Source organism: Rhinoderma darwinii (genome assembly GCF_050947455.1).
Source record: "Rhinoderma darwinii isolate aRhiDar2 chromosome 5 unlocalized genomic scaffold, aRhiDar2.hap1 SUPER_5_unloc_47, whole genome shotgun sequence".
NCBI lineage: Eukaryota > Metazoa > Chordata > Amphibia > Anura > Rhinodermatidae > Rhinoderma > Rhinoderma darwinii.
Window position 1 is genome coordinate 356,885 of NW_027461806.1, and position 12,023 is coordinate 368,907.

Genomic DNA, 12,023 nt, shown 5'->3' on the forward strand with positions numbered 1-12,023 from the left:
TGTACACAGGTAGGTCCATTGTGGCGGGCAGGCGAGCGGGCGGGCTGCTTTATTGGCTGTTTGCTGTTCCCCTACTCCACTCCACTATTTGACTGTTGTGCTGCATCAATCAATCAATCAATCAATCAATCAATCAATCAATCAATCAATCAATCAATCAATCAGTGGCTGGCTCAGGTGCAGCTCTTTAACTTACCTAAAAGGGAGGGCGGAGAGAAGACAAGGAAGGTGAATGAGGTGTTCCAATGTGAAATGCCGGAAACACAGAAACACAGACGACACACAACAAGAGGTGGCAATCTATTCATTAATTGCATTTAATCAATGAGCTCATTATCACTCATGCATTGTCCAACAGGTGTTGAAATAATGGGATTAAAAGGGGAGATCCCTTCAGAAAGACAGAAACAATAGCAAAGACAAAAAACACTTTTGGAATCTGCTTTTAGTCAACACATAAGGAAAGGGTGCACCGGTCCTGGAAATACTGCAATACCAGGTCAATGCGTGGAGTGGACAGAGCAAGCTCTATTTCCATCTCCCTGTTCTAAAAATCCATTTAATATATGGTCCCCAGATAGGGGACGTATCAGATATTAAACTGATAAGAACAGATACTACACTTGATCTTAGCCAAAAGGCCGAGAAGCGATAACCCGAACGGGCCGCGCGTTGCCCGAGCCTGCCCGATACTGCTGTTCAGCCCTTGCAGCGATTCAGCCTACTTCTAGGCAATTCCATGGGGCCCTGCAGGCTCACACACTCACAGCTACACGGGAGGTGAATAAAGGCCGGAGAGGAAGCCAGACAGGATTTGCTTCTTTTGCTTGCACCACAATGCAGTGCTGAAAGAGGAGGAATCTACATAAAAACGCCTTCCTGGCAACGCCCAAATGCCCTGCTGCCATGCAGATAAACACTGGCAGCGGCAGCAAGTGCATGCCCACAGCCACCCCTTGTTCCTTCACACCTTGTATCAGCTGTAATCCAGTCCAGTCCAGTGCTGCCTGCTGAGCAGCACTGACCAACACTGCCTGGGCCCAGGCTTTTATCTCTGAGGCCCCATTATGATGTCAGAAAGCTGGCTCTGGAATCCTGAGGGCTCCACTATGACACGTGCAAAGTTCCGTCTGAACTTTATATAAGACGGTGAGGCTCAGTCAGTCACTCAGTGTTGCCTGAGAGGGCAACACTGCAACAGCCGGCCGCCAGGCTGTCTTTTTTTTGCACAGCTAGTTGCCTCCAGGAGGCCACAAGAGGGAGACAAGGGACTGCAAAATGGAAAATAGGCATCCACCAACTTTACAGACAACTTCTCCTTGCTCCTACAACCTCCATCCTTGCACAGTTTGTTATTCTTCTAGGTAACATAGTAACAAATCCAAATTGCTGCTCTCTTTGTAGGCAAGCAAGGCTTTGTTGCAACTGCAATTCTTACTTCTTCTTGAAATGTAGGGACGACAGTACATTCCATCACATCCATCTAGTGTACACAGGTAGGTCCATTGTGGCGGGCAGGCGAGCGGGCGGGCTGCTTTATTGGCTGTTTGCTGTTCCCCTACTCCACTCCACTATTTGACTGTTGTGCTGCATCAATCAATCAATCAATCAATCAATCAATCAATCAATCAATCAATCAATCAATCAATCAATCAGTGGCTGGCTCAGGTGCAGCTCTTTAACTTACCTAAAAGGGAGGGCGGAAAGAAGACAAGGAAGGTGAATGAGGTGTTCCAATGTGAAATGCCGGAAACACAGAAACACAGACGACACACAACAAGAGGTGGCAATCTATTCATTAATTGCATTTAATCAATGAGCTCATTATCACTCATGCATTGTCCAACAGGTGTTGAAATAATGGGATTAAAAGGGGAGATCCCTTCAGAAAGACAGAAACAATAGCAAAGACAAAAAACACTTTTGGAATCTGCTTTTAGTCAACACATAAGGAAAGGGTGCACCGGTCCTGGAAATACTGCAATACCAGGTCAATGCGTGGAGTGGACAGAGCAAGCTCTATTTCCATCTCCCTGTTCTAAAAATCCATTTAATATATGGTCCCCAGATAGGGGACGTATCAGATATTAAACTGATAAGAACAGATACTACACTTGATCTTAGCCAAAAGGCCGAGAAGCGATAACCCGAACGGGCCGCGCGTTGCCCGAGCCTGCCCGATACTGCTGTTCAGCCCTTGCAGCGATTCAGCCTACTTCTAGGCAATTCCATGGGGCCCTGCAGGCTCACACACTCACAGCTACACGGGAGGTGAATAAAGGCCGGAGAGGAAGCCAGACAGGATTTGCTTCTTTTGCTTGCACCACAATGCAGTGCTGAAAGAGGAGGAATCTACATAAAAACGCCTTCCTGGCAACGCCCAAATGCCCTGCTGCCATGCAGATAAACACTGGCAGCGGCAGCAAGTGCATGCCCACAGCCACCCCTTGTTCCTTCACACCTTGTATCAGCTGTAATCCAGTCCAGTCCAGTGCTGCCTGCTGAGCAGCACTGACCAACACTGCCTGGGCCCAGGCTTTTATCTCTGAGGCCCCATTATGATGTCAGAAAGCTGGCTCTGGAATCCTGAGGGCTCCACTATGACACGTGCAAAGTTCCGTCTGAACTTTATATAAGACGGTGAGGCTCAGTCAGTCACTCAGTGTTGCCTGAGAGGGCAACACTGCAACAGCCGGCCGCCAGGCTGTCTTTTTTTTGCACAGCTAGTTGCCTCCAGGAGGCCACAAGAGGGAGACAAGGGACTGCAAAATGGAAAATAGGCATCCACCAACTTTACAGACAACTTCTCCTTGCTCCTACAACCTCCATCCTTGCACAGTTTGTTATTCTTCTAGGTAACATAGTAACAAATCCAAATTGCTGCTCTCTTTGTAGGCAAGCAAGGCTTTGTTGCAACTGCAATTCTTACTTCTTCTTGAAATGTAGGGACGACAGTACATTCCATCACATCCATCTAGTGTACACAGGTAGGTCCATTGTGGCGGGCAGGCGAGCGGGCGGGCTGCTTTATTGGCTGTTTGCTGTTCCCCTACTCCACTCCACTATTTGACTGTTGTGCTGCATCAATCAATCAATCAATCAATCAATCAATCAATCAATCAATCAGTGGCTGGCTCAGGTGCAGCTCTTTAACTTACCTAAAAGGGAGGGCGGAGAGAAGACAAGGAAGGTGAATGAGGTGTTCCAATGTGAAATGCCGGAAACACAGAAACACAGACGACACACAACAAGAGGTGGCAATCTATTCATTAATTGCATTTAATCAATGAGCTCATTATCACTCATGCATTGTCCAACAGGTGTTGAAATAATGGGATTAAAAGGGGAGATCCCTTCAGAAAGACAGAAACAATAGCAAAGACAAAAAACACTTTTGGAATCTGCTTTTAGTCAACACATAAGGAAAGGGTGCACCGGTCCTGGAAATACTGCAATACCAGGTCAATGCGTGGAGTGGACAGAGCAAGCTCTATTTCCATCTCCCTGTTCTAAAAATCCATTTAATATATGGTCCCCAGATAGGGGACGTATCAGATATTAAACTGATAAGAACAGATACTACACTTGATCTTAGCCAAAAGGCCGAGAAGCGATAACCCGAACGGGCCGCGCGTTGCCCGAGCCTGCCCGATACTGCTGTTCAGCCCTTGCAGCGATTCAGCCTACTTCTAGGCAATTCCATGGGGCCCTGCAGGCTCACACACTCACAGCTACACGGGAGGTGAATAAAGGCCGGAGAGGAAGCCAGACAGGATTTGCTTCTTTTGCTTGCACCACAATGCAGTGCTGAAAGAGGAGGAATCTACATAAAAACGCCTTCCTGGCAACGCCCAAATGCCCTGCTGCCATGCAGATAAACACTGGCAGCGGCAGCAAGTGCATGCCCACAGCCACCCCTTGTTCCTTCACACCTTGTATCAGCTGTAATCCAGTCCAGTCCAGTGCTGCCTGCTGAGCAGCACTGACCAACACTGCCTGGACCCAGGCTTTTATCTCTGAGGCCCCATTATGATGTCAGAAAGCTGGCTCTGGAATCCTGAGGGCTCCACTATGACACGTGCAAAGTTCCGTCTGAACTTTATATAAGACGGTGAGGCTCAGTCAGTCACTCAGTGTTGCCTGAGAGGGCAACACTGCAACAGCCGGCCGCCAGGCTGTCTTTTTTTTGCACAGCTAGTTGCCTCCAGGAGGCCACAAGAGGGAGACAAGGGACTGCAAAATGGAAAATAGGCATCCACCAACTTTACAGACAACTTCTCCTTGCTCCTACAACCTCCATCCTTGCACAGTTTGTTATTCTTCTAGGTAACATAGTAACAAATCCAAATTGCTGCTCTCTTTGTAGGCAAGCAAGGCTTTGTTGCAACTGCAATTCTTACTTCTTCTTGAAATGTAGGGACGACAGTACATTCCATCACATCCATCTAGTGTACACAGGTAGGTCCATTGTGGCGGGCAGGCGAGCGGGCGGGCTGCTTTATTGGCTGTTTGCTGTTCCCCTACTCCACTCCACTATTTGACTGTTGTGCTGCATCAATCAATCAATCAATCAATCAATCAATCAATCAATCAATCAATCAATCAATCAATCAGTGGCTGGCTCAGGTGCAGCTCTTTAACTTACCTAAAAGGGAGGGCGGAGAGAAGACAAGGAAGGTGAATGAGGTGTTCCAATGTGAAATGCCGGAAACACAGAAACACAGACGACACACAACAAGAGGTGGCAATCTATTCATTAATTGCATTTAATCAATGAGCTCATTATCACTCATGCATTGTCCAACAGGTGTTGAAATAATGGGATTAAAAGGGGTGATCCCTTCAGAAAGACAGAAACAATAGCAAAGACAAAAAACACTTTTGGAATCTGCTTTTAGTCAACACATAAGGAAAGGGTGCACCGGTCCTGGAAATACTGCAATACCAGGTCAATGCGTGGAGTGGACAGAGCAAGCTCTATTTCCATCTCCCTGTTCTAAAAATCCATTTAATATATGGTCCCCAGATAGGGGACGTATCAGATATTAAACTGATAAGAACAGATACTACACTTGATCTTAGCCAAAAGGCCGAGAAGCGATAACCCGAACGGGCCGCGCGTTGCCCGAGCCTGCCCGATACTGCTGTTCAGCCCTTGCAGCGATTCAGCCTACTTCTAGGCAATTCCATGGGGCCCTGCAGGCTCACACACTCACAGCTACACGGGAGGTGAATAAAGGCCGGAGAGGAAGCCAGACAGGATTTGCTTCTTTTGCTTGCACCACAATGCAGTGCTGAAAGAGGAGGAATCTACATAAAAACGCCTTCCTGGCAACGCCCAAATGCCCTGCTGCCATGCAGATAAACACTGGCAGCGGCAGCAAGTGCATGCCCACAGCCACCCCTTGTTCCTTCACACCTTGTATCAGCTGTAATCCAGTCCAGTCCAGTGCTGCCTGCTGAGCAGCACTGACCAACACTGCCTGGGCCCAGGCTTTTATCTCTGAGGCCCCATTATGATGTCAGAAAGCTGGCTCTGGAATCCTGAGGGCTCCACTATGACACGTGCAAAGTTCCGTCTGAACTTTATATAAGACGGTGAGGCTCAGTCAGTCACTCAGTGTTGCCTGAGAGGGCAACACTGCAACAGCCGGCCGCCAGGCTGTCTTTTTTTTGCACAGCTAGTTGCCTCCAGGAGGCCACAAGAGGGAGACAAGGGACTGCAAAATGGAAAATAGGCATCCACCAACTTTACAGACAACTTCTCCTTGCTCCTACAACCTCCATCCTTGCACAGTTTGTTATTCTTCTAGGTAACATAGTAACAAATCCAAATTGCTGCTCTCTTTGTAGGCAAGCAAGGCTTTGTTGCAACTGCAATTCTTACTTCTTCTTGAAATGTAGGGACGACAGTACATTCCATCACATCCATCTAGTGTACACAGGTAGGTCCATTGTGGCGGGCAGGCGAGCGGGCGGGCTGCTTTATTGGCTGTTTGCTGTTCCCCTACTCCACTCCACTATTTGACTGTTGTGCTGCATCAATCAATCAATCAATCAATCAATCAATCAATCAATCAGTGGCTGGCTCAGGTGCAGCTCTTTAACTTACCTAAAAGGGAGGGCGGAGAGAAGACAAGGAAGGTGAATGAGGTGTTCCAATGTGAAATGCCGGAAACACAGAAACACAGACGACACACAACAAGAGGTGGCAATCTATTCATTAATTGCATTTAATCAATGAGCTCATTATCACTCATGCATTGTCCAACAGGTGTTGAAATAATGGGATTAAAAGGGGAGATCCCTTCAGAAAGACAGAAACAATAGCAAAGACAAAAAACACTTTTGGAATCTGCTTTTAGTCAACACATAAGGAAAGGGTGCACCGGTCCTGGAAATACTGCAATACCAGGTCAATGCGTGGAGTGGACAGAGCAAGCTCTATTTCCATCTCCCTGTTCTAAAAATCCATTTAATATATGGTCCCCAGATAGGGGACGTATCAGATATTAAACTGATAAGAACAGATACTACACTTGATCTTAGCCAAAAGGCCGAGAAGTGATAACCCGAACGGGCCGCGCGTTGCCCGAGCCTGCCCGATACTGCTGTTCAGCCCTTGCAGCGATTCAGCCTACTTCTAGGCAATTCCATGGGGCCCTGCAGGCTCACACACTCACAGCTACACGGGAGGTGAATAAAGGCCGGAGAGGAAGCCAGACAGGATTTGCTTCTTTTGCTTGCACCACAATGCAGTGCTGAAAGAGGAGGAATCTACATAAAAACGCCTTCCTGGCAACGCCCAAATGCCCTGCTGCCATGCAGATAAACACTGGCAGCGGCAGCAAGTGCATGCCCACAGCCACCCCTTGTTCCTTCACACCTTGTATCAGCTGTAATCCAGTCCAGTCCAGTGCTGCCTGCTGAGCAGCACTGACCAACACTGCCTGGGCCCAGGCTTTTATCTCTGAGGCCCCATTATGATGTCAGAAAGCTGGCTCTGGAATCCTGAGGGCTCCACTATGACACGTGCAAAGTTCCGTCTGAACTTTATATAAGACGGTGAGGCTCAGTCAGTCACTCAGTGTTGCCTGAGAGGGCAACACTGCAACAGCCGGCCGCCAGGCTGTCTTTTTTTTGCACAGCTAGTTGCCTCCAGGAGGCCACAAGAGGGAGACAAGGGACTGCAAAATGGAAAATAGGCATCCACCAACTTTACAGACAACTTCTCCTTGCTCCTACAACCTCCATCCTTGCACAGTTTGTTATTCTTCTAGGTAACATAGTAACAAATCCAAATTGCTGCTCTCTTTGTAGGCAAGCAAGGCTTTGTTGCAACTGCAATTCTTACTTCTTCTTGAAATGTAGGGACGACAGTACATTCCATCACATCCATCTAGTGTACACAGGTAGGTCCATTGTGGCGGGCAGGCGAGCGGGCGGGCTGCTTTATTGGCTGTTTGCTGTTCCCCTACTCCACTCCACTATTTGACTGTTGTGCTGCATCAATCAATCAATCAATCAATCAATCAATCAATCAATCAGTGGCTGGCTCAGGTGCAGCTCTTTAACTTACCTAAAAGGGAGGGCGGAGAGAAGACAAGGAAGGTGAATGAGGTGTTCCAATGTGAAATGCCGGAAACACAGAAACACAGACGACACACAACAAGAGGTGGCAATCTATTCATTAATTGCATTTAATCAATGAGCTCATTATCACTCATGCATTGTCCAACAGGTGTTGAAATAATGGGATTAAAAGGGGAGATCCCTTCAGAAAGACAGAAACAATAGCAAAGACAAAAAACACTTTTGGAATCTGCTTTTAGTCAACACATAAGGAAAGGGTGCACCGGTCCTGGAAATACTGCAATACCAGGTCAATGCGTGGAGTGGACAGAGCAAGCTCTATTTCCATCTCCCTGTTCTAAAAATCCATTTAATATATGGTCCCCAGATAGGGGACGTATCAGATATTAAACTGATAAGAACAGACACTACACTTGATCTTAGCCAAAAGGCCGAGAAGCGATAACCCGAACGGGCCGCGCGTTGCCCGAGCCTGCCCGACAGGGCCGCCATCAGGGGGGTATTAGGGGTAGTGGTGTGAGGGGCCCGGCCAAACCTAATTGAAAGGGGGGCCCGGCAACTGCCTCGACATTCTTTTGGTAGGAAAAAACGGGCCCCTGCAATGGGGCCCGTTTTTTTCACCAAAAGAATGTCGTGAGCTGCTGCTGCTGCTGCGGGCCCCCTCCCCTCATCATGGGGGGCCGTCAAACCGTCCGCCCGCGCGCGCGCGCGCACCCGATCGCGCGCACAATGAAACTCCCGCGCGTGAGCACCCGCGAGCGCGCATCCACGAACGCCCGCACTGGAGACCGCCCGCGCGCGCACCCGCGATCGACCGCGCGCGAACCCGCGAACGAAGCGCGCGCAGCCGCGGACCCACATGGACAAAACTTACCTGGAGCCTGGCTGGAGGTGAAGGACTGGACGTCTGGACCGAAGACCTCCCCTGGAAGACATCGCCGGAAGAGGACTGGAGTGGGAGCAGCTCTTCTGACAGTGAGTAAATTATCTCAAAGTGTGGTTTATGTATGGCCCTGTTCACACAGTATTTTGCAGGCAAAAAAAAATCTGCCTCAAAATTCCTTAAAGAATTTTGAGGCAGATTTTGCCCTGCCCACACTATCTTGCCGCGTTTTTTTGCTGCGTTTTTTGCTCGCGGCGATTGAGGACAGCAGACAAAAAACGCAGCGAAAAATGCATTTTCTGCCTCCCATTGATTTCGATGGCAGGTCAGAGGCGGAACCGCGGCAAGAAAGGACGTGCTGCTTTTTCTTTTTTCCGCGACTGGCTCCCATTGATTTCAGATTAAATCAATGGGAGGCGGTTTTGGAAGTTGTTTGGTGCTGATTCTGACGCAGTGTCCGAGTCAATATCAAGGCCCAAAAACTCTGCGAACTGGGCCTTATTGTTAGGGCTTATTCAGACGAACGTGTAATACGTCCGTGCAACGCGCATGATTTTCACGCGCCTCGCACGGACCTATGTTACTCTATGGTGCCGTGCGGACTGTCAGTGATTTTCACGCAGCGTGTGTCCGCTGCGTAAAACTCACGACATGTCCTATATTGGTGCATTGTTCGCGCATCACGCACCCATTGAAGTCAATGGGTGCGTGAAAATCCCGCCCACCACTTCCGCAGCAGTATAAACTATGAATGAAAACAGAAAAGCACCACGTGCTACAAACATACAAACAGAGTGTCATAATGATGGCGGCTGCGCGAAAATCACGCAGCCGCGCATCATACGCTGCTGACACACGGAGCTGTTATGGAACTTTTGCATGTGCAAAACGCCACGTTTTTTTGCGCGTGCAAAAAGCACACGCTTGTGTAAATCCGGCCTTAGGGTAGGAACACACTAGGCATGAACACTGCGGATTTTATGCAACACATTTTATTGTGGAAAATCCGCAGCGTATTACAGTCGCAGCCGAGTGGATGAGATTTTAACAAATCTCATCCACACGCTGCAAAAAAAATGGACCTGCCGTGTGGCTTTGGCTTTTTAAGTCGCATGTCAATTTATTCTGTGGAATCGCCGCTCCTCTGTTGCGGAAATGCTGCGGTTTCTGCCGCAAAAATCACACAAGAGAAGAAAAAAAAGGTACTTTTTTAAATTGATAAAGTTTAGACTTCCCCCGGCCGTAGTCCTGGTGACGCGATCCTCTATTCTTAGCGCAGCCCCGCCTCCTGTCATGACGTTTCATCCCATGTGACTGATGCAGCGGTCACATGGTCTACAGCGTCATCCCAGGAGGCGGGGCTACGTTCAGAAGAGAGAGATGCGTCACCAGGACTACGGCCCTGGCAAGTCTAAACTTTTTTTTCCCTGCAGGATTCCCGCAGCGGACACGCCTCACGAAACCTGCGCCGCTATTTGGTGCGGTTTTGCTGGCAGAATTCCCTGCGGCTCCCGGGATAAGCTGTGGAGTTTTACTCAGCATATCCGCCTAGTGTGTCCCTTATGATGTCGCTCCTGGAGCTGCTGCCGGTCTCTAAATAGGCAGTTGGTCCAGTAGAATTTGGAATTATTTTTTTTTGTGAACCAGCTTAAAAAAATACAAAACTTTTGTGTTAGGGCCTGTTCACATCACTGTTCGTTTCCGCTCCGGGGTTCCGTCTGAGGTTTCCGTCTGAGGAAAGTGAAAGTGATAGCACAGCTTCCGTTTCCATCACCATTAGCGCAGTCGACTGCGCTATTAATTCCGTCCGAAAACCAGCCGGAATGGTGACGAACCACCGCTCCGGGGTTCCGTCTGAGGTTTCTGTCGGGTGAACCCCGCAACGGAAAGTGAAAGTGACAGCACAGCTTCCGTTTCAGTCACCATTGATCTCAATGGTGACGGAAACATCGCTAATGGTTTCCGTTCGTCACCATTCCGGCTGGTTTTCGGACGGAATTAATAGCGCAGTCGACTGCGCTAATGGTGATGGAAACGGAAGCTGTGCTATCACTTTCACTTTCCGTTGCGGGGTTCACCCGACAGAAACCTCAGAAGGAACCCCGGAGCGGAAGCGAACGGTGATGTGAACAAGCCCTAACACAAAAGTTTTGTATTTTTTTAAGCTGGTTCACAAAAAAAAATAATTTCAAATTCTACTGGACCAACTGCCTATTTAGAGAGCGGCAGCAGCTCCAGGATTGACATCATAAGGGACACACTAGGCGGATATGCTGAGTAAAACGACACAGCTTATCCCGGGAGCCGCAGGGAATTCCGCCAGCAAAACCGCACCAAATAGTGGCGCAGGTTTCCTGAGGCGTGTCCGCTGCGGGAATCCTGCAGGGAAAAAAAAGTTTAGACTTACCCCGGCCGTAGTTTAAGTGACGCATCTCTCTCTTCTGAACGTAGCCCCGCCTCCTGGGATGACGCTGTAGACCATGTGACCGCTGCAGCAGTCACATGGGATGAAACGTCATGACAGGAGGCGGGGCTACGCTAAGAATAGAGGATCGCGTCACCAGGACTACGGCCGGGGCAAGTCTAAACTTTTTTTATAAATTTAAAAAAGTGCCTTTTTTTTTTTTTCTCATTTGTGATTTTTGCGGCAGAACCGCAGCATTTCTGCAACAGAGGAGCGGCGATTCCACAGAATACATTGACATGCGACTGCAGTCACACTGCAGGTCCATTATTTTTGCAGCGTGTGGATGAGATTTGTTCAAATCTCATCCACTCTGCTGCGACTGTAATACGCTGCGGATTTTACACAATAAAATGTGTTGCATAAAATCCGCAGTGTTCATGCCTAGTGTGTTCCTACCCTAAGGCCGGATTTACACAAGCGTGTGCTTTTTGCGCGCGCAAAAACGTGGCGTTTTGCGCTTGCAAAAGGTCCATAACAGCTCCGTGTGTCAGCAGCGTATGATGCGCGGTTGCGTGATTTTCGCGCAGCCGCCATCATTATGACACTCTGTTTGTATGTTTGTAGCACGTGGTGCTTTTCTGTTTTCATTCATAGTTTATACGGCTGCGGAAGCGCTGGGCGTGATTTTCACGCACCCATTGACTTCAATGGGTGCGTGATGCGCGAACAATGCACAAATATCGGACATGTCGTGAGTTTTACGCAGCGGACTCGCGCTGCGTGAAAATCACTGACAGTCTGCACGGCACCATAGAGTAACATAGGTCCGTGCAAGGCGCGTGAAAATCACACACGTTTCACGGACGTATTACACGTTCGTCTGAATAAGCCCTAACAATAAGGCCCAGTTCAGAGTTTTTGGGCCTTGATATTGACTCGGACACTGCGTCAGAATCAGCACCAAAAAACTTCCAAAACCGCCTCCCATTGATTTAATCTGAAATCAATGGGAGCCAGTCGCGGAAAAAAGAAAAAGCAGCACGTCCTTTCTTGCCGCGGTTCTGCCTCTGACCTCCCATCGAAATCAATGGGAGGCAGAAAATGCATTTTTCGCTGCGTTTTCTGTCTGCTGTCCTCAAT

At 48.6% G+C, this 12,023-nt stretch overlaps 6 non-coding genes across 6 annotated transcripts; all 6 read right to left on the bottom strand.

Annotated features, from left to right (window-relative positions):
* Positions 1-462: 462 nt before the first annotated feature.
* LOC142695218 (U2 spliceosomal RNA) lies at positions 463-653 on the bottom strand. The gene has a single exon (XR_012863355.1). It is a non-coding gene; the product is annotated as a U2 spliceosomal RNA (small nuclear RNA).
* Positions 654-1,953: 1,300 nt separating this feature from the next.
* LOC142695219 (U2 spliceosomal RNA) lies at positions 1,954-2,144 on the bottom strand. Its single transcript, XR_012863356.1, has one exon. It is a non-coding gene; the product is annotated as a U2 spliceosomal RNA (small nuclear RNA).
* Positions 2,145-3,424: 1,280 nt separating this feature from the next.
* On the bottom strand, positions 3,425-3,615 carry LOC142695220 (U2 spliceosomal RNA). Its single transcript, XR_012863357.1, has one exon. It is a non-coding gene; the product is annotated as a U2 spliceosomal RNA (small nuclear RNA).
* A 1,296-nt stretch (positions 3,616-4,911) lies between these two features.
* Positions 4,912-5,102, bottom strand: LOC142695221 (U2 spliceosomal RNA). The gene has a single exon (XR_012863358.1). It is a non-coding gene; the product is annotated as a U2 spliceosomal RNA (small nuclear RNA).
* Positions 5,103-6,378: 1,276 nt separating this feature from the next.
* On the bottom strand, positions 6,379-6,569 carry LOC142695499 (U2 spliceosomal RNA). Its single transcript, XR_012863610.1, has one exon. It is a non-coding gene; the product is annotated as a U2 spliceosomal RNA (small nuclear RNA).
* Positions 6,570-7,845: 1,276 nt separating this feature from the next.
* LOC142695553 (U2 spliceosomal RNA) lies at positions 7,846-8,036 on the bottom strand. The gene has a single exon (XR_012863658.1). It is a non-coding gene; the product is annotated as a U2 spliceosomal RNA (small nuclear RNA).
* Between the last annotated feature and the right edge of the window lie 3,987 nt (positions 8,037-12,023).